General features: G+C 43.9%; 1 protein-coding gene across 1 annotated transcript in view; it reads right to left on the bottom strand.

The window, feature by feature from the left end:
• Positions 1 to 21,741, bottom strand: part of Ccdc148 (coiled-coil domain containing 148) — a 225,082-nt gene that overhangs the window by 7,653 nt on the left and 195,688 nt on the right. The gene's annotated exons all lie outside the window — the stretch shown is intronic.

The following is a 21,741-nucleotide window of genomic DNA, read 5'->3' as shown; positions in this document are numbered from 1 at the left end:
AATGTGCTTAAATTATTTAGGTTACTAGAACTTAAACTGTGCTTCATATGTAGTGTCACTCAGTGAATTGGGCTGCTGGGCATGTTAAGAAGCTTTGAAAATTGCACTCTGACATCTGTAGATGGCAGCAAAAACATGACTTTTTCCATTCAGCATTAGTTTTTCCATTTCCTTCCAAATCATCAGACATTAAAACAGGACACATGAGAACATAGCTCAATAGTGTGAGCTCACCTAGCCCTCTCTGCTGCCTGTATGTGAGTATTGAGTAGCCTTGCTGCCTTCTTGTCAAAACGATTCTATTGACTTGGAGAGATGAGATTCACCATTTCAAAAAAGCAGGCACCTGAGTTCTCAGGAGGATTAGGCCATGCTGGTCCTCTATTGGCGACAGCTTAGATTTAGCTATCTTTGTCATATTAGTCACAAACGCCCTTCGCCCTTGGTATACACAACAGTACTTTCTATGGCGGCAGCTTTGCTAGCCCTTGCATGCTGGAGAGTCTGATATTTTCTGAGTGCTCAGGAGGCAAAGGTCTTGTACTAAGTGCTTTACGATTACTTTTATAGACTTCACAACAATCATAGGTCGGGTATAATTTGGTATATATAATTTTGTCTTTCACGGATACAGAAACGGAGGCACAGACAAATGGTGTAATTTGTCCAAAGTCTCATGCTCATTAAGTAGCACAGCAGAAGTATAACCCAGACCGACTGTTCTCAGCACCCAAGCTTCGCCTCCACCCTCCCACCCCCTGCAATTAACCTCTGTGCTATCCTCCTCCCTAGATTATCTCCTCCTATAGCAATTGCCCCTAAACACCTACTGTGCTGGACCCTGTGGGCATGCTGAGAAAAAGAGTCTCCCTAAGTTTATAACTTAACACAGAGACAAGACATGCCTAAGAACCAAACAAGGTTTTCTGACTTTGCAGGGAGGTCAGATATGGTCCCCTGGAGTTGGAGAATAGTGAGGCGGGCTCTTCGTGGATTGTTGAGGCACTGTTCACATCGTCAGAAAAGCTTCACAGAGAAGGGACACTTGAGCTGGGTCCTGAGGATGAGGGTTTGGAGAAGCAAGGCGTGATAGGAGCAGAGAGGAGACAGTAAGGGCGGCCCCTGAGAGTGGCCACCTTTCCTATCTTATCCTAGTCACAGAGAGCAGAGAACCGAGGAAGTAAACGGTGTCAGAGAGGTGCAGGATAGCTGTGTTGGGCTGAGCCTGGCAGTCATATCATTTCCTCAGGTGTGCTTCTGGGAGGCACGTTCTTGAAACTCTGCTTGCTCATGAACTGGCCATAAAGGAGACACTAGGGGAGAGGACAGAAGGAAAGCGTGTGAAATAGAAAAGTTACAACGGGCTCTGCGAAGGGCAATCCTAGGCTTTTTTGAAGGTCATGGCCATACTGTCATGCTCTTCAGTGTCAAGAGTTGGCACCAACACAACACGTGGATTCAAGGGCCAGATCAGCATGCTTCCCACGTCCTCCATGTGGGGAGCTGTGTTTCCCATTCTCTCCATTTTCACTAAGGCATGGCATGACACAACCTCCCTAATGAGGTTCTACTCAATTTGAGCACTGAGTATAAGCTAAGTGGACGTCTGTGAAGGTTCAATTAAAAGATACCCTGGGACCTGCCAATTACCATATGCTAATTCTCAGAACCTTGGAAAGTTTTTCTTCCTGTGGGAGATATAGGTTGCTTTGTCTGCAACAAAGTTTTTGTCTGCTTTGTGGGAAAATAATAGTCATTCTTGCCAAGGGAGCTTGACTGGTGGGCAAGAAACTGCAAATGGGACTATGGCATTTATTTCGGTCTGTCTCATGAAGAAGGCTGGCTCACAGTTCATTGTGAGGCCCACTTTTTGTTTAATAGATATTTACTGAGCTCAGTGCCATCATGAATCAAATATTGTATTAGGCATGTGCAGTGCCCAGTCAACAGGAGTAGTATCTTCATGTCTTTGCACAGCAGAGAGAAGACCTTTCAAGATGGGGCAGCTATGAGATGGACCTTGAGAAGTGCTTTGATGAGACAATGAGGCAAAAAAGCCTTTGGGAAAGGTACCTTTGCCAGACTTGGTAGCATGTCTGAGAAGCATTCTGTGCCTAAGACTCAAAAGAGGTAAAGAAAACAGAAACAGTGGACTAGGGAGAAGAAAGGATCGTATGAAAGTCAGGAGATGAGATACCATGGTAGGTTTGAGGGTCTGAAAAGAAATCCAGTAAATATGAATATGGTGGAGTGAAGGGTGACATGACCTCAGGCTGAGGGGAAAAGATAATCATACTGTGGGGCTTTGTAAGCGGGAGAGAGAAGAGATTTTGGTAAGAGAACTGGGGTTGATTGGTCAGAGAACAGGAGTATGAATGATGATAAGATAGAGCAATCTAGATCAGAGTTGGCAGTTTCTCATCCTATGGTAGAAAGACATACTAGCAGAAGGTCAGAGAAGATGTGAATATCAAGACATGGAAGAAATAGAACAAATAGAAAACACTTGGCTTGTTTTATAGGTGCAGGAAAAGTGACAGAGATAGGAAGAAATTAGTTTCACAGCAAACTAGAGTGTTGGTGTACTTTTAAAGAACTTTTATTTACACTTCTTTTAGCTTTTCTCCCTACTCCACCGCAATCCCTTCCAACATCTAAACACTAGGGGTAAAAGAAAGAAAGGGTTAGTGGGAGAGGGGTCACATTTCTCTTAGCTACTTCCTGCTGGTTGGGGTAGTAGGGTTCCTTGGAGCCAGTCCAATCCTTGTTTCAGAAGATCTCCAACTTCCTGCAGCACAACAGAAACCAGGAGCAAAGGGGGAAGAAGAAGCAGCCTTGTTCTTTCTCTAATCCCCACTCTCTGGGCTCTGGAATTTATTTTCTCTCCAGAGTCCTCAGATTTAAACTATCTGAAGCTGGTAAAGAGCTCGTCTCAGAGCCCACATGACGCAAAAAGTCTGCTGCTGTGGACCATCTGTCCCACATCCCACACCTGGGACCAAAACAAAACCATGCTTATATCCACAACACTACAGTGTCCAGCCCTGAGACTGGAAACTTAAAAGAGAAACAGGGAACAATCTTTAGACTGACACAAAACTGGTTCTTGGGCCTGGACTAGACAAAGATGGGGAAACCTGATGAGCAGATTGGAACTAGAGTCAAGGGAAAGATGGCTGCCTTCCAGGATATGAGTGAGGGTCTAAAGCAAAATAGGAAAACAACACATAAGAAAGGAACAAAGAAAGAGGAAAGTATTTAAGGAAATAGGAGGATAAATGGTCCCAAGGAAGTCAGGAAAATGAGATCTAACATGTCAAGGGCTACAGAAAGGTTGATTATAATCCAAAGTTATTTATGGGGAGTCATTGTTGATGTTGGCGAGGGCTGACATTGGCAAGGTAGCTGAAGACTTAGAGGGGTAAGGAAGAAGGAGGGACAGTGGAGAACCCATTTAGTAAGACTGCTGCAGGTGGGAGCCAGGCACAGGGCAGGGCTGCAGAGAGCCCAAGCTGGCCCCTCCACAGGGAATGCACTAAAGGATATTCAGACGACCTTAACTTTTAAGAAAAGTCAAGGGCACCACCAACACGGCCATTCTAACATTTTGCAGATATTCTGGCTTAAACTCAAACAACACTCTGCTTAAACGAGGAAGACTCCTGGAGCTGCTTTAACTCTGGGTAGAAAATTGTCTTTTCCTGAAGAGAAGTGATGCAGAAAAGAACTCTTGGGAGGAAGCCAAACACTCACATATTCATGGGGAAAGAAAATAGCAACACAGTAAAGCCAATCATTTGGAAAATTTTCCACATAAATACTTTTAGTCATTTGAGGTAGCAGATTTTCTCCAAATTAAACTGTTGCTATGAAAGTCAATGTCAGGAAATGGCTAAACTCAATAGTTTTTAAGCTGTGCACTGAATCCCCAAACAGGAGCCTTGCATTCATTTCTGACTCTACTTTATGCTCCCTGAGTCTACAAAGGTGGAAAGTGCTACAGAAGAGGCATTCCCAACTTCTCTTTGGGGAGGAGGGGCATCAGGTTGTTCATCAGCAACAGCCGCTGCTGAATCAGGCCAGGCATTAGCAGTAATCTGAGAAGGCCTTCATGAGCTTCTGGGCCTTTGTGAGGTTGGGGGGACAGTAAGCTTTGATGTAGAAGCAGAGAATCTGCGTGTCCCTGAGGAGACTTGAATGCCTCCTGCGCTCTAAGAAGTGAGTGGACCTCCAGGTGCAGTAACAACTTCGTCTGATGTCCATGGGCCCCTGTAACACCTACGCAAACTTACATATGAAGATCTAGATGGTCCTATCTGGAATCTTAGGGTAACTACAATCCAAACAGCTATGGCAACCAAGAGCAAGAGGCTTGCCTAGAAGGGCACACAGTGGCAAGCACTGCATTTGAGAAACCAGACTATTCCCCTAGGACAACATAAGCAGTAAGTAAAATAGAGTAGAGAGACAGTGTTGTGGTTAGGGTACGGTAATCAACACCGAACTTTCCCACTCCAGTGTACCAGTAAACTGTCTGTATACAAACTTTCTTCATAGAGTTGAAGTAATGAACTTCAACCTTCAACCTGACAGCGTTAAACAGGTACCTGCCGAGGTCTTCCTGCTGGAGGGGCTGCAGCAGCAGCATCCTGGCGAGTGGGCTTTTAACTAACGTTCAGGGCTCAACTCTCACTCCGAAGGTTACTCTTGCCACCAAATGGGGGAGAGCCTCTCATTAGCTACAAGGGACCCAGCGAGTGATGTATAGACCTAAGCAGAGGTGAGTTAGAAGCCAACACCTTCCGACTAGGGGTCTGTCTGGAGCAAGCATTGAAACTTCTCATCACCCCGCTGTGCGTCATCCCTCTAGCCTTACAGAAGGGGAAAATCATCTCGACTCAGCTCTGGGAAGAGCATCAGCAGAGGCTGAATTCCACAAATAGTTGTGAGAGTCCTGACTCAAGGCAGTGACGTCCTGGTACGGATGTGCCTGAGGCAAGAACAAAGAGGACTCAGAGTGCTTCGGCAGAACCAGGAACGGACGAACCCAGGCTGGCCCCAAACACAGGCCATTCTTCCCGCTTGCTGCTTTGGGAGACTCTTGGAACCTGGTTCCTGGCTCACTATCAATGTGCTTCGTCAACACTGCTGTCTTCCCACCTCCTCAGTGTCAAACACTGCTTCAGGGGTTCACGATACAACAATGCGGAAAACGAAGAGAAATATTCCCACCCTGTGACGTTTTTGCACAATTTGTGGTTTGCTTTGTATACAAATGACTAAGTCAACACTCTAGCAAGAGACAAATTGTTCTCAGTTAGTTAGTTTTGGGTGATCACATCCTGGGTTAGGCAGCCAATTCTTGGATAACAATGGAACAATAGTTGTTAGCTGTGATCATAATTAGAACCACTGGAACTTACCAAAAGCTGATGCCAGGATATTAACTTCCTATTAATTCCATCAAATCCTCCTGGTGAGGCCCAAGCACTGATACTTGGTGAAATTTTCCCTCAGACAATACAAATGAACAAGAGCCAGGCTAAGGACAATGCAAATCAGCTCAGCCTGAGCCCATAGGCTCACCTGGAGGCTAGGAAGCTGACTGCCTCCACCCAAGGCCTCAGATTCAAGAATAGTGAATGGAGCCTGCAATCAGCATTTCTGAATGCTGCTTGCCTAGGGACCACATCCTGAGAACTACAACATAGATAAATATATACATTCAAGGGACTTTACCTGACTGTTGTTATCAAGACAAAACCAAGTACAAATTACTACCTAGGCAGCGCTCATTTCTGTCTGTGTGCTACACATCAGTTACACGCTTCAGGTCCAGTCCAACCTAGAAATTTCTGATGGTGCTGTTGGCTTTCAACCTTGCCCCCCTCCTACCTGCCTGTGCCCCCAAAACACATGGATGGCGGGCTCCCCGGGTGACCACAACCTTCTCAGACTTCGGTCAGTGTCCTTGCTAGGCGGTCTTAACAATAGTTGTTTCAAAGATTGTCTTCCCTCAGATGAACAAAACATCTTAATGACAGCTGAAAACCTCGGGCTCATATTTAGAGTCCATTCAGTGAACTCAAGGCAGAAGGGAGTAACTCGAATCATACCCACCCAAAAGAGGAGCTATAAGCCGCTCTCTCCGGGAGTGGTCCTTTGAACCACAAAAAAAGGTGGGTTATTATTAGCAGCAAAACCCACAAGTGACAGTGAAGTCCGTTTCCTATTGGTTGTATGCAGTTCTAAGCCACACATCCAAGGCACGTTGAGATGGAATGTGGGCTTGACCTGGGAATGCAGGATTGAAAGCGAGGAGGACCAGGTGTGAAGAGGCGGCATGGGAAGGTGTTGCGCATGTCATACTGGCCTTTTCCCCACGTTAACCCCGAAAGCCACTTCTGCCACTGTCTACCCTTCTCTCACACCATCCCTGATGGTTTCCACCTGACTTTCTGCAATCCATTCTATACCCTGATATATATCCTCAAGGTCTTTCCTACACAGCTCCTTGCCAATAATATTTTAAGTAGGCGTAGGGAATATAAACTGTGGCATCTGCAGAGATTTTAAAACAATAATAAAACCGACAAAAGGTCTTTTTTTTCCCCCAACCATTTTGTACCAGCAAGTCTTAACATGGTTGGTAATAAAATAAAATACCCCTCTTCAGGAACACGCTCCATGACCTCATTCTTAATTGCTCCTAGCAACAGTTGTTTCCAGGTGGCAATGCTTCTGTGGCAGCCCCTGAAACAGGGGGTACCTATGGGGGCTCGCTTGCTTTGCTCCACAGTGACAATCACGGGGGGGGGGTTACCCTATCACTTCACATTTACATGGCTCTCTCTCTCTCATGGTCCATGGACTCACACACCAGCTGCCCAGGTCATATCTACCACTGAATAACAGTTATTTGAAACTGTAACCGACAACCCTTTGTTTCCCAGTGGCCCTACCTCTTCTACAACCTACTTCCTTAGACCAAACTTGGAGCTCAGCATCATTTAATGACTGTTGCCATGGGAGATCCTGCTGATGATTCCGGCCTCTTGGCTCGTGTATCTGCTGAGAAAGTCTGCAGACTTCACAGCTCTGGGGAGGCAATCCTGTGGACTGCCTAACAAGTTCCTGTTTGCTCTCACTGCTGCCCCACCTTTGGCTTAGCAAATTTTGCATTTTTCAACATTATTTATTGGGTACCATGTGCCAAGTACGGGGCTAAGCCCCCTCCCCCTGCAAAGTTTATAGTATTTAATTCTCCTTCTATTTTTTCTCTTAGGTGAGGAGACATAATCAATCTTCCATGTACCATCTCCCTCACCAAAATCCACTGATTTTCTTGCTTTCTTTTCTTTGGATATCTACCCAGCCAGTTCCCCGTCCTAATTCTTTCTTAAACATATTATATATTTATTTAAAGCTTTACAGGGTTTTCAACACATTCCACAATCATTTTCTTTACTCCATCTGTTAGGCATTCACCTTTCTTAGGTCACATGTCATTGCCCCTCCTGGGCAGAGATCTACTACTTCACTGAAGAGGGCTTCAGCGTTCCTTTCTCACGCCCTGTCCTGATGCCCTTGCCATGGCCCATCTTCCCTCATCCTCTCCATAAGCCTGAGCTTTTGTTCCCATAAACGTAGCTGTTGTCACTAGCACGCTGCTCCAGGAACAAACTTCGTCCTTTTAATTTCAGCCTCCATCTCTAACCAGCCCATCCATGTTTTTCTCTTATATGCACAAGTTCTTCGAGTGGGTGTGAAATGCATCTATCAACTCTGACCCCAGCCATCTTCCTTCCCTTATTCTTTCCACAAAGCCATTTTGAAATTGAAGAAGCTGTACTCTTCATTTGCTCCACGCTGGCTGCAGTCCAGCCTCTGCTCGCTCCACTCACTGGAAATCACTCTCTTCAATGTTACCACAGGCTCCAAATTGTACTTTCAGGGGTCTCTTTCAGAGCTTGTCCTGGTGAGACCTGTTGTCAATGCCCACACTGATAGCCACCCCTCTCTTGGAATGTGTCCCCTCCTTCTGACTGCTCCCCCCAAATCTCTATTGCTGGCTCCTTCACATCTGTCCACCTAAGGCTACAACATGGGTCTTCTTATTTTTCTCAATTAAGAAAAACTTCTCAGAAACTGGACTTCAAACGTAGCCAGCTCACCGAGAGCCCTGGAATTTCCTCTCCTTGGCATCTGTAAATCCTTTGATCTTTTATCTTTCTCTCTGTAAATTCAGGATTACTCTCAGATAAATCCCTCACAAACAATGGAGCTACACTACTGGCTAAATGCAGAGCTACTGACTATGGTTGATAAACCAACTGACATCATCTTGTTAAAAACTTAGGGACAAACCCATGACAAGTCTGAATAGAAACCCAAGGCTGCTTTACAGCCTGTGGAGGTGAGCCACATGTATCTTAGGTAGAGCTAAGATTCTGTACAGTCAATAATTTGGGGATCACTATAGCTCAAGAACAGACAGTTAAGTTTGAGCTGCTAATAATACCTTATAACACGAATGTAAAAACTCTCAGCTTAAAATATTCATAGTTGAATTTTAGCTACTTAAAAGCCTAAGAAAAGCACTCCCAGAATGTATTACTTTGAGCAATATGACATCCTGGGGCCAAAAAAGTCTCTTATATGCTTAAGGAAATGACTGAGGTAACTTCATATTTGGATTTATTAGCTAGAAGCTACAAGTTGGAGATGTCTTCTAAAAATAATGACTTAAATATTAAAATAGTTGACTTTTTAATCCTTTTCTTCTAGCAGAAATTGAAAACCAGAGCCAACTGCCTATTACGGCCAAATCTAGAAGTTAATAATTAAACTGCACTGTGGTAGACATCTGTTGTTTTGAATCTCTCTAGCATTTACTGTGGTAACTGAGAATTGTCTCCCAGAGGCTCCAGTATTTGAATATTTGGTCTCTTGTTGATGGGGCTATTTGGGGAGGTTTGGAAGGAGCAGTCTTCCTGGAGGAATATTGTCACGGGGGAAGGGGCAGTGGAGGCTTTGAGAGCTTAAGGACCTATATCTAATTTGTTTCCTCTGCTTTGTGCTTGCAGTTGAGGATGTGAGCTCTTAGCTATAGCCGGCGTGCCTGCTTCATATGGCTGCCATGCTTCTCCACCCATGAACAGCTCTGACCCTCTGGAACCACAGTGCAGAATAAAGTTGATTCCTTAAGTAGTGTTGGTCATTGTGGTGGTTTGAATGAGGATGTCCCACCTAGGCTCATGGTCCTGAGTTGGTGGAATGGTTTGGGAAGGATTAGGAGGCCTTACTTTGTCATAAGGGTGGGCTTGGAGGTTTCGAAAGACTTGGGCCGGTCCCAGTGTGTTTTCTGTCTCTGGCTTGTGGTTCAGGGTATAACCTTTCAGCTGCTACCCCCAGCTGTCTGCTGCCTCCTGCTTCCACTTTGCCAACACGAACTCTAACACTCTGCAGCGGAAAGCCCAAAATGAGCTCTTTCTGCTGTAAGTTGCCTTGGTCAGAGTGTCTTTTCACAGCAATAAGAAAGTAGCTAGGACAGCCACGGTATTTCATCACAGCAACAGAAAAGCAATTAATGCATTATCCAACTGATATCAACCCTCTTCTGCAGAACTGCAGCTCCTTATTCCAGGTATGTGTTTTAAGAGATTTAGACATTTTTCCTTTCCTAAAAATAAGGATTTACCTGTGATCACATATGGCTTAATAATAAATGATAAAGATGACCAGTGTGGTTGCCTCTGAGTGATCATGTGACTTCAGCTGAGCCTGTCAGAATCATTCTCTGCAATTTCTATAATGGATACCAAAAACAAAGATCATTCTCTCTGAGGTCACTAGGATAGACAGATACTGAACCTTTAGTTGCTTATAATCAGGCCACCTCTTCGTCCTAATGTCCAGTCCATCCATATGGAGGAAATCTATCAACACACAGTCAGATGCTGGGAAAGGAGGAGGAGGGTAGGCGGGACCGAAGACACCTGTTGACTCTCTGAAACGAGACCGGATTCTGGACTTCTCTACCTAAGCTAGTTCATGTCAGGCTCTGTCAGTTGTCTGAGGGAGCCTGACTAATAAATGTTTCATGTATGAAAAAAGAGAACATGTATCTTCTAGTCTCTAGAGGAGAATAGCATATAACTAGCTGCGCTTCGGAGGTAGCTCTTAGGAAGTAAGCGAAGTCCTGAGCAAATATGGATTGTTTTATATGGACAAGGCCATGTTAAGGACCCCAAGCCCCACAGGAGTGCCAAACCTTCCCCCAGTGAAGCCAGGACGGGTGATGCTGATGCTTTTCTCCGACAGCTTTCTCCCCCAAATGTTTATGACCTAAAAACTATTCCTCTACAAGAATGCTTCTATCGAGATCTGCTAAACCTGCCTCCCAGTTCAGTCATACATAACAACTCTGTGTCCTTGTCTATTGCTATTAGTAACCTCATCTCCTTGTCCAGCTGTGTAACACAACTCTGCCTCCCTGTTTAACTGTACATGATAAACATGCTGAGGTTCCAGGGTGCTGTGGCTTCTCCGTCAGAGAGTCCAGGCCGCCTGCTTCTCTTTCTGTGTCCGTATGACTCTCGTTTCTTCATCTCCTTCTTGGCCCTAACCAGAGTTCCCAGATCCCAACTGTGCAAGGACATGGCAGCTACTGCTTCATTTCACAAACTGATGACTCAAGGAATGTAAATATCCCACAGCGTATTAACATGTGGACCATGATACGTGTCCAAGTAAGTTTTAGAAATCCTAAAGTGAAGTAAAAAGGGTGCCTTCATAAAAGAGCTGCTCGTTTTTCCATTACTTTGGTGGCAGATATAAGGAGTCTTCAAAGGGAAGTTTTAATGTGTTTATTGGCCAAATTTACTTGGTAACAGAAAAATTGTCAGTAGAATCCAGTTTAGGGAATGTTACCGCCTTTTATAAGTAAGCAGGAGTTCCCTAGTAAACTAATGGGCACAGACATATATCCACTTACTGGCATGCACTACAGCTTTGTATAGTTTTGCCTTTCTTCATTGCTACATTGCATTTCCTTCACAGAGGAGCTGTGACTTAATCTCGTGCCTCCCACACCTAACAAAGTACCTAAGACATAGAAGATGAACACCATGAATGAAAGACAGAATGAACGGTGAATGAGATGAAAAGCCATGCCATCAACTACCCCAGGATACAGGAATTGACCAAAAAAATCATCAATATGCTAACTATATACCCTCCATTATACCTATAAAATAGGTTTGGTTTTGTAAGGTATTTAACCATTTGGGGAGTTGGAAGAGAAAAGGCACTAACGGAAACCAAACCTCATATCTGATGTCTTTGAACAGTCAGGAAGACAAATGGCAAAACCTGATGGACTCTCTAAAACTGAGACTATAGAGGAGTTTCATGGGCCTCAGTGGCAGCACTACTTTTCCTTTCTTGTGACGTGAAAGCCATGAGACCACCCCGGCAGATCACTCTTAGCCTTCTTGCCAGTACAAAGTCACACACTGAATACTTGCAGATGAAAGCACTATGGGCACAAATGTGCGACAACCCTATTTCTGCAAAGCAAAAAAAAAAAAACAAAAACAAAACTAAAAACCAAACAAACAAACAAAAAACCCTGAAGCGATGGTTATTATTTTTTTTTTTTACCACCAACTCAACTGAATTATGAAATGACTATGGCATCAGCATCAGGGAGGCATGCCTCTGGGTGTCTGTGAGTGCGTTTCTAGAGAGGATCAACTGGGGAGGTAAAATCCTTCCAAATTAGGGATAGGCTAGAGCCCCTGACTGAATAAGATGAACTAGGGGGGCTAGGCGGGGGCATCCCCTTCTTTCTGCGTCCTGGTCTACTCAGATGTGAGAGGGCAGCCTCGCCTTCCCGAGTCACAGGCAAGAGCCAATACTGCCAGCTTGCCTTTCCTGCCGTGATAAACTGAACCCTCTTGAGCTGTAAGCCAAACAAGTCCTTCTTCTCTTAAATTTCCTCTTGCCAGGTGTATGGTCCCAGCCACGAGCACACTGCTGCAACAGGGCAGGTAGAAATACCCCCAAGCGGACAAAGGTGGAGCCTTACATGGGATTTTGAAAAGTACATACAGGATCGGGCAACTTGACCAGAAGAAGACATCTGTACTGACACTCTGAAGAAATCTGCAATTAGTGAATTAAACCCACTCGTTTCACTTCATTATTAACATGCATTTGAGTTTTTAAAATTCTTTAAGATGACAAATGACTGTGTAATAAATAATAAATAAATGACCGGGTTTTATAAGGGAATTCATGATGCAACTTCCTTAACAAAGTAGCTTTCCTCAAGTTCTTGTTCTATTTACATTTGAACAGAAAAAAAAAAAAAAACAAAAACAAAAACAATGTTTTTGAAGGCAAGAAAAGCATAAACATGAACAGTTAGCTTCACTCGGGGGGGGGGGAGCTTTAGAAGAATCCTCAAAAGATACACAATATTTTTGATGATGAAAGATCCAAAAGATGTGTTTTGAAAGTACTGAACTTACACAAACCATGCTAATAGAACATGCTACCAACATGCTATCAACAGTCCCTTGAGAGGCTTTATCCACTTTAACTACTCGTGATAATGGACTGTAGTGGGCACTTTTCTCTCAGGAAGACACTGGACCATGGGGTGGAAGCCGGCTTCCCTGCTTCACAGTCCTGCTATAAAGTGCACCCTGCCCTTCCCCTCCAGCAAACGATTTAGGTAAACAAGAGACTTAAAGCCTGGCTTCTCAACACTGCTTTAAAACCCTCTTTCCGTTTCCTTTCTTCCTTCCCATGTCTCTCAGAACGTTTGCACACAGCAAACATCAAAAGGACCAGAGATTTTTTTACAGTGACTCAGCTGCCCACGGCGATGCAGTCAGCCTTGATTTTCTTTCAGCCTGGGAAATGATCAGCAAAGAGGCTCAACAAACAAATTTAACATTTGAGGCCAGAAAAAAAAAAAGCCTAAAAATTTACTTTCATAAACACTTCTGGGAAAGGTTGATGCCTGATGCCTTATTTCCTCTTTTTTTGTTTCTTTCTCTTTTGAAAAAGTAACCTCTCTTGTTTCTACTGTAAGAATATTATAAGATGTTTACCGTCAGAACTTTTTGTCAGGGGCTAGGAAAGATAGCTCATTTGGAAAAGTGCTTGCCTTACAAACATGAAGGCCTGGGTTTAGAGTTCCTTGAGTCCGTGCCAATCATCATCATCATCATCATCATCATCATCATCCTCTGGGTGTGTGGTATGTACTTCTAATCCTAGCCCTAGAATGTGTGTGGGCACAGGACATTCCTTGGTGCTCACTGCCAGCCGGTATAGCTTAATTGGTGACCTCTAGATTCAGTGAGAGATATTGTCTCAAAAAATAAAGGGAGAAACCTAATATAACATCACACAAACATGCGTGCACACATGAGCACATACACACACACCTGTGGTTGGCACCCAAAAAATAACAACTGAGTTGCCCTCAGGCCTCCACAAGCACACCCACACCCCCCCCAAATACAAGCACACCCCCACACACATGCATACACACAGAGACACACACACAAACCTTTTTCTTTAGCCATTTAAAATGTTCTTTTAGAAAACAAACACTGACGTTTACTAATTATTGGCTGTGACTTTTTTAGGACACGTTTCCATTCTGGCCCTCAGAGCTGACTTACTCTTGCTCTGGCTAGTGTATCAGCCAGCCTCTGCAGTGGCTCTACACCCACCGTGCCTCCCTGAAGAGCCTTTTCTCTGCCTGAGGACCCAGCCTTCCAGGCCAAGCCATGGAGTAAATGGTCTTTTTTTTTTCTTTCTTTCTTTCGAAACAGACACCCCCAGAAAGCAATTCCCTGGCTTCCTGCCATGGAAACCCTGCCATTGAGCATGACTGGGCATGAGCAGAAACCCTGTGCTTTCCTTTCTTACAGGAAGGGGGATATGACTACACCCATCTTCCTGGGGTATCTCTTAGGATAGCTCACGAAGGAAATGAAGCCAAATATCTGTCTAGTTTGCTATAGCTGACAAGACACCAAGGGCCGTGTCTCCTTGTCCACATTCTTCACAGAGTAGAGCAACAACTTGAAAGGCTCCTTAGAGAATAGTGTCCTCTCTTCCAACGACTGCAGCGAGTGGGGCCAGAGAGCACAGATGTGGCTCCTCATGCAGCCTCGCCGGGATTCTCTGTGAACAATGAGGCCTACTGGTTCCACCTTCAGCTGACAAGCGCACATCAGTGCTGCTCCTTGAAGGCAGGCTTCTGCTCTAAGCTTCTGGGCAACCAGATTGGGCTAATTTAATGGCTGTGCTTCTAACTCAGAGGTGTAGCCAGCCTTGTCACAGGTGTGAAAGGCTAAACACAGGCTCTCCACTGGACTCTGCAGTGCGATCTTTTTCAGGAAGTCTTTGTGTCTTATTGTTTGTGTGTGAGTGCCTATACGTGGTGCCTGTGTGGAGAGCAGAGGACAACTTGCAGGTTGCCAGGCTGGCCTGGCAAGCATCACTGCCCACTGAGCCATCTTGCTGGCCCTGCATTCTAACATTAGCTCTCCCCGGTGAATGGTGCTGTTTGGGAAGGCTGTGGGCCATTTTGACGTGAGCTTTGCTGAAGAGAGTTGGGGAGCGGGTTGGTCTTGAGGTTTGACGTGCTAGCCCCCTTTCTTCCTACTGTCTGCTTGCTTCCTGACTGTGAATACAATGTGACGAGCTATGTCATGAAAAAAAAAATGCACATTGTTGTTTTAAACAAGAATTTTCACAAGGGCCTTCTTTTGACTATATACCCTTCTGATACGCTGTCTCTGGATTCAAAAAGATTGTCATCAACAAATCTGGCCTCTGCTGAGATCCTTGGCTTAGAAGATAATTGTGTCGCTTTAGCCAGGCACAGACAATATTTCTTCCTTGCATGCGTTCTTTAGACAGAAACATCCTGTGTAGACAGCTCCAGTTCTGGGCTTTAGAATGATCATATGCCAAACTGGCATCAAAGTGGAGAGAAACAAGTCTTTCTGAAAACAGAGCAGTTACCACCATGGTTGGAGGAAACCCTCTTTGAGCCTGCTCCAACATGAGGTCACTTATGGATGTCCTAGGAAGGGAGGCTTTGTGGAGCCGGCTTTGATTAACCAAAAACCTCCGAGTGTGAGAGGAAAAACATGCCTCAAAAAGCCCCAGTCTTTTAAAACATTTACAGCTTTCAAGCCCATGCACGCTCGCCTGGCGATGATAACCCTCTTCTGTCTGTGGGATTCGAAAATGCTGTAAGATTAGAGTGATGATAGCTTAACCAAGTGAAGAATTCTCTGCACATTTGATGGAAACTTAAGAATGCTTTTCAATTAATAATGCATATTATAAACACAAACGCAGTCGAGTACAGGGATGCTGTAAGTGCACGTGCTTATTGGACATACGCAAGTATTATGTGTTTTTAAATTGCCTATTTGTATTTAAAAACTTAATTTCAAATATATATTTTTTCATATACATATTTGTTACAAAAATAATCTGTCACTCAGCTAGTATTTCAACAGTGCTGTCTGCCTTCTCTTTAGATTAGATTGTGGAAGGGTCGGTTATTTTTTAATTACTTCCAAGAACTATTTGGAATGAAATACAGTATTAAGCAGAAGGGAACATAGCAGCATTTAAAAATCAAAGTTACCAGAACCAAGTGAAAGGAAGAGATGTATCCAGGCAACTGCCAGAAGTTAATTGTCACAGCTGGGCCGTGAGTTCGCTTCTCACAGGGGTCAGGACTTGCTCCCCAGGAGGGGCTGCCAAAACCGTGCCCGTTCAACGATGTTTCTGGACCTGTCTCATCAGCAGGGGACCGGGCTTAACTGCATTGTGTTTCTCAGAGAGTGGGTGGTAAGCCAACTTCACTAACATCTATGTGTAAAAATGTGTAAGCTCTTAGGTCAGCCTTGGGCTTGTCTGCAGAGAAGGCCCTGCTTTGTGCTGTGCTGTGGAATCTTTTGCAGCCTGTTGTATGAGAAATGCAGGTAACTTGGCACCAGAGAGTTAGAAATTATTCTAATGCCTAGGGCCTTGGATACTGTGCCATCCCTTGCTGTTTGCCCGTGCTGGTGATGCTTTCAGATGCCTGGCCCAGGGTCCACTCGATGGTGGCCCCAAGGGTTTAGCCTCTTATGATCGAAAGCTGTTCTTTCTCTAGCATCCTGTGGTAGACTGAATGAAATGCCCCCCATAGTCTACAGCATTTGAATGCTTGGTTCCCTGTTGGTGGTCTGTTTAGGGAGGCTTAGGAGGCTTTGTTGGTGAGAGTGTGTCACTGGAGGCAGGAATTAGGAGTTTATAGACTCGCACCATTTCTGGTTCGTTCTCTCTGTTTCCTGCTTGTGGTTCACGGTGTGATCCTTTAGCTTCTGCTGTAGTCTCCAAGCCTGCCTGCTGCCGTACTCCCTGCCATCATGATGAGAAACTCTAACCTTCTGGAAATGTCAACCCAAACACCATGGTCATGGTATTGTATCACAGCAATAGAAAAACTAATACACGCCCACGTCATCCACTCTTTTTTAGTTCCTATAATTCACTCCTGATAGGTGTGTGTGTGTGTGTGTGTGTGTGTGCACGCATGTGTATGTATATGTGTTTATCCTAAAAGTTTCTGGTTCCTTCCAAGCTCATATTGCCAGGTCTGCATGTGCTACCATTTCCATTTGTTCTGCTTGGGGTCCATTCAACTGCTGGTCCAGGGCATGTGTGAGACCTTCCTTCAACCATGTGGGTTTTTTTTGAACTCACATAGGAGGCAAGTTGTTCCTATTTACCATTGTGTAGGCAGGGGTCCCTAATTGAAATAAAAAGAGAGAGAGAGCGAGACAGACAGAGACAGAGAGACAGAGAGAGAAAGCTGGCCTTCTTCCTCTGTTCCATGCCTGCTGAGAGGTGAGCAAGCAGCGTTAGGCTCCTATGACCACAGAGATCTGGCCCCTCCATGCTCCCTTCACCATGATGGACTTATATTATCTCAAACCATAAACAAGCTAAATCCTCCGCTCCTTAAGGAGCTCCTTGTAAAGTATTTTGGTGACAGCGGCAAGAAAAGTAGCCGATATAAACACCAAGTAGTTCTGCCCTTTCTACTCGCTACTCTGTCCTGAGAGTGGCTGCCTGTCTCTTAAAATTGAGGACGGTGTCTATTGCCAGGCTTTTCCTGGAGATTGTAAAAGGCTTGTCAAAAATATGTGCTGCATCCTTGAGAAGCACCTCTCATCCCTAGCTCGGGAGCCTCTCTTTTGGGTCGTAGATTACCCAGTAAATCACTTTTTAAAGGCCACGTTCAGCACATCTCAGGATTTACTTGGCTTCCAAAGCTATCTACATTAGGAAGCCGCCATGGTAGAAACCACCCCTCCGCTTACTACTCAACACCTCAAAGTTCTCCAGCTGTCTCCTATTCTTTTTCAAATTGGCTACAAGCCAGGAAAAGAGCAAATGATCTGCTGAGCATAGCGACTTAACTTTGGCATTTTGGAAAAGTGCACTGGGAAGACAGTGCAGCTGATATTGGCACATTGAGTGGACACTGGCCATTCCATGGCAATGCGCAGGAACCCAGGAGGCTCTCCCGGAGAACGGGGGACAATGGCTTAGCTGTGTGCTTCCTTCCTTTTGCTAGAGGGCCTAGGGACTCAGATATTTACAAAGAGCCCCCCAAAGCAGTTAGAGGAAACCAATTTAAATTTCTGGACAAATGCAAGCCACTTCTTAAACACAATTTTTGCACACTAATTTATATGATTACAATGAGATAAGCTATATTTTAAAAAGGGTGTTAAAAATTTGAAACCCATCACTTCCTGATTATTTTAGTATTTTTCACATTATCCACATCTGAGATTAATGATGCCTGTTATTAAACCAGTATGGTAAAAATAAAATAGAAAAGTATACAATTGCACACATCTTGCAAGCTCTGTTTCCAGTGGCATCTACTCAGTTCTTTAAAATAGGCCATGGCAGAGGTGTCTACACTGTGCAAACTACAAATCAGGACTGATTTCACTTCCTCCAGGCCCAGCCAGATGGTAAATATTGACTAGTACGTTATTGTGTGTGAACCCGCTTAGCACTGAGATGAAAAACTACAAAAGTATACTATAGTTAGAGGTTAGATTTCCCACTCACACTTTAAAATTTTCCACTCCTTACAACCTACTTTCCTTCTATGTAGTCCAATATGCCCCAAGCCAACGTCTGTGGGAACATACCTATATCGAAAAACTGACCTAAACAGAGTTCACACTGACTTATTATTATTATTATTATTATTATTATTATTATATTATTTGCACTTCCTTTTGAAACTGATGTTAAAACTTCTCTTACAGGGGCTGGCAAGATGTCTTGGTAGTTAAGAACTCTGGCTGTTCCTCCAGGGGACCAGGGTTTGATTCTCAACACCTCCATGGCAGGGGACTCAACAGCTCCTTATGGACCTCACGGGCCTTGTGGGCCTGTGATGCGCAGACATGCACGCAGGCAAAACATGCATATGCATAGTGTAAAAATCATGGAAAGTACTTTTAATTCTCTTACAGGAATTTTGTATTTTATAATTTGTATGTGAGTGCATGTGGGTGAGTTTGCACCCGAGTCTCTGCTTTCTATGCCTCTGTGCACGTCTGCATCTATACATGTGTTTGCATCTGTGTGCACCTCTGTGCTCTAAACAAGGTGCCCATTGCCGCTTTCGGTTGGCAAACTTTAACTTAAAATAACTCGAAGTCAAGTTTAGTATCCATTAAGGCAGGAAAGAGGAAGGTCATTGTGTGTCTTGGAGTCGATGTTTGAGTTCTGGGGAAGGAATTTCGAGGAGGTCAGCAGACGTTATTACAGGAGCAGAAAACTGACTCAGGAAATCTAAAGAAAGCAGCGCTCCTAACGTAGCGATGATAAGACCGGTGGCACACTGCAAGATTCTGGAGAGCGATTGGGAGCTTTTATAGAGAGTCATTGTTCTGCTCTCACTGTCAAGAAGCCAAGAGGGACTGAACTTACAGCATGTCATCAAAAGAACTTTAGAGGAATTTAGTAGAAGAAAATTATCTTCAGATGCTTTTTTTTTCTTACGTTTTTAATCATCTATTTTAGTCAATGGTGTCTAAAAGCTTAATTTGAAGGTAGAGAGACTTATTACTAAAAATCAGCCTTCAGACAGTCAGTAGAATGTAGGGTAGCTGAATAGATACAGCCTACAGGTTCCTCTCTTTCTTTGTTGGTATATATGCATGTACGTGTGTGTATGTGTGTGTGTGTGTGTGCGTGCGTGCTTGTGTGAGCTTGTTACATGTGGAGGTCAGAGATCAACATTGAGTGTTTTTCTCATTTTCCACCTTATTTTCTGCATCAGGGTCTCTCACTGAACTTGGAACTCACTTGTTCAGCTAGGCTGCCAGGCCTGCAAGCTCCAGGGATCCACTTGTCTCTGTCTCCCCAGCTCTGGGATTATATGCATGCCACTGTGCCTGGCTTTCTGTATGGGTGCCGAGGCTCGCTAGGAATCACAGTCTCCCAGATGTGCATTAGTGATGATGTTAGGCAGCTGTTAGCCCAGTTGTTGGTCCGTGCCTTTGCTTCCTTTCCTAGTGGTACCTGGAATTTCACCAGACTTTTGGTAAAAGGCTCTGGTTTTTACAGTGTGAAGAGAGAGGAGAGTATTGCCGACTTTTTGGAAGACAGCTTCAGGAGTTAATACTAGCTGTGGTTTTGAGCTTTATTTCCATTCAGAAATGATCATGTAGAACTACCATCCTATAAGTATGGTCTGTGGGACAGAAAAATTTAACCATAAACTTTTTTTTAATATTTATCCTAGGTTCCATTTGCATGTCCCCCAGCAATGCAAACTCTATGGTTTTTGTTAAAAATAACATAAAAGTCTATTAAAGTTCTGGATCAGCTCCTCCCTTGGTATTCAGGTCCTTTGGATCCTTTTCCCCCTTAATTACCTGTACACAGGAAACTGAGACTCAAATCAGGGCCGATAGATTATACCCTAGGGGCCAAAGCTAGTCCAATGATTACTTTTGTAAACAGTTTTATTGGAGCAAAGCCACACCCATTCATTTACATGTTGTCACTTCTGCCTTTGCCCTATCTCGGCAAACTGAGTCTCAGTTTCCTGTCTACAGGTAAAACCAGGTTAATGAGAAAAGCTTAGGGTTTCTCTCCAGCATATCTCAGCAGCCTGTATTTAAGTTCTTCTCTTTTTGAAATCACACACATTTATTTATATTGCTCATGAGCGTGTGTGGGGCCACAGGCATGACATGGTGAGTATGTGGAGGTCAGAGGTCATCTTGTTGTTGAGGTCAGTTCTATCCCTCCACCGTGTAGATGCCAGTGGTCAAATTCAGATGGCCATGCTTGGTGGCAGAAGCCTTTGCTGTGGAACCATCATGTAGGCTCCATATTTTAAAACTTCTGATTGTCAGTAAGAACGTTTCTTATAACTCCTTTCAACTAACCTAACGAACTAAGTAGTCCTTTCTAACTAATAACCTGAAACGACTCCGTGGGTAATAGTGCTTGTTATGCAAGCCCAAAAACCTGAATTCAGGTCTAATTACCCAAGTGAAAAGCCAGGCATGTGCCTGTAACTCCCGGCAATTGGTTGCTACAGGTTCAGTGAGAGACCTTGTCTCAAAGGAATAAGCCAGAAAGTGACGAAAAGATAGCCAACATCCTAGACTAACCCCTGCACAGTGTACTCACATTTATACTTACTAAGACACACCAAGGATATTATTCTATACATCTTCATAATGATCTACTGAATAAATAGTTGTCTTTTTCGAAGCTATTCTACATCAAAGTAGTGGTATAGGGCAAAAATATTAACAAATAATGAATTTTTGTTAGAAATTCTTGCACTGTGCTTACAACTCTTCTTGAAACTTCTAACTTCATTAAGATACAATGTGAATGGAAAGATGAAAGGAAAAAGAAAAGTGTGGTCACTCTTACAACCTGAATCTCTAAAAATACTCCATGCCCGCGTAAGGCTTTGCTTCTAACAAACATGTGCATTTTGGAGCCAAAGCTTCTGGTTCTGCCCTGTTTGGCAGAAGCGTTAGATCACACCCACAACTCTGTGCTGTGTGCTTCACTTTGGAAGGGACAAACCAAGTTTGAAGCGGAAAGGAATTATTCATTAGCTTTGATGGGGTGCCAAGAAGTCCCAGTTGTCCTTCCTTTCAAATTATCTAGTGGCTGGTTGAGCCTAACAATACAAGAATAATTAGGATTTTCTGGAAACCTGCAGGCCAAGCCAACCAGGAAAGCACTAGGCTAACTGCAGATCTTCTGTGACCTTGATCAAAAAACGAAAAAGTTAAATCTAAAAAAAAAAAAAAAAAAAAAAAAAGAAAAGAAAAGAAAAAAATCCTGCTACAAATCACCCAGGATATCTGGGACAATGAAAAGATAAAATCTTAGTATAACAGGAATAGAGGAAGGAGGGGAAATATGGGTTATCAAAGGCATAGAAAATATTTTCAACAGAACATAGAAGGAAATCTGCCTACCCTAAAGAAGGAGATGATTATCAAGGTACAAGAGCATCTAGAACACCAAATAGACTGGGCCAGAAAGAAAGTTCTCTTGGCACATAACAGTCAAACATGACAAGTGTAGAACAAGAAAAGAATATTAAAAGCCCCAAGGAGAAAAGACCAGGTA

The sequence above is a fragment of the Psammomys obesus genome, unplaced genomic scaffold (assembly GCF_907164565.1).
Source record: "Psammomys obesus unplaced genomic scaffold, mPsaObe1.curated_primary_1811, whole genome shotgun sequence".
Taxonomy (NCBI): domain Eukaryota; kingdom Metazoa; phylum Chordata; class Mammalia; order Rodentia; family Muridae; genus Psammomys; species Psammomys obesus.
The sequence above is the reverse complement of the archived record's forward strand: the minus strand, read 5'-3'. Positions and strand labels throughout refer to the sequence as shown.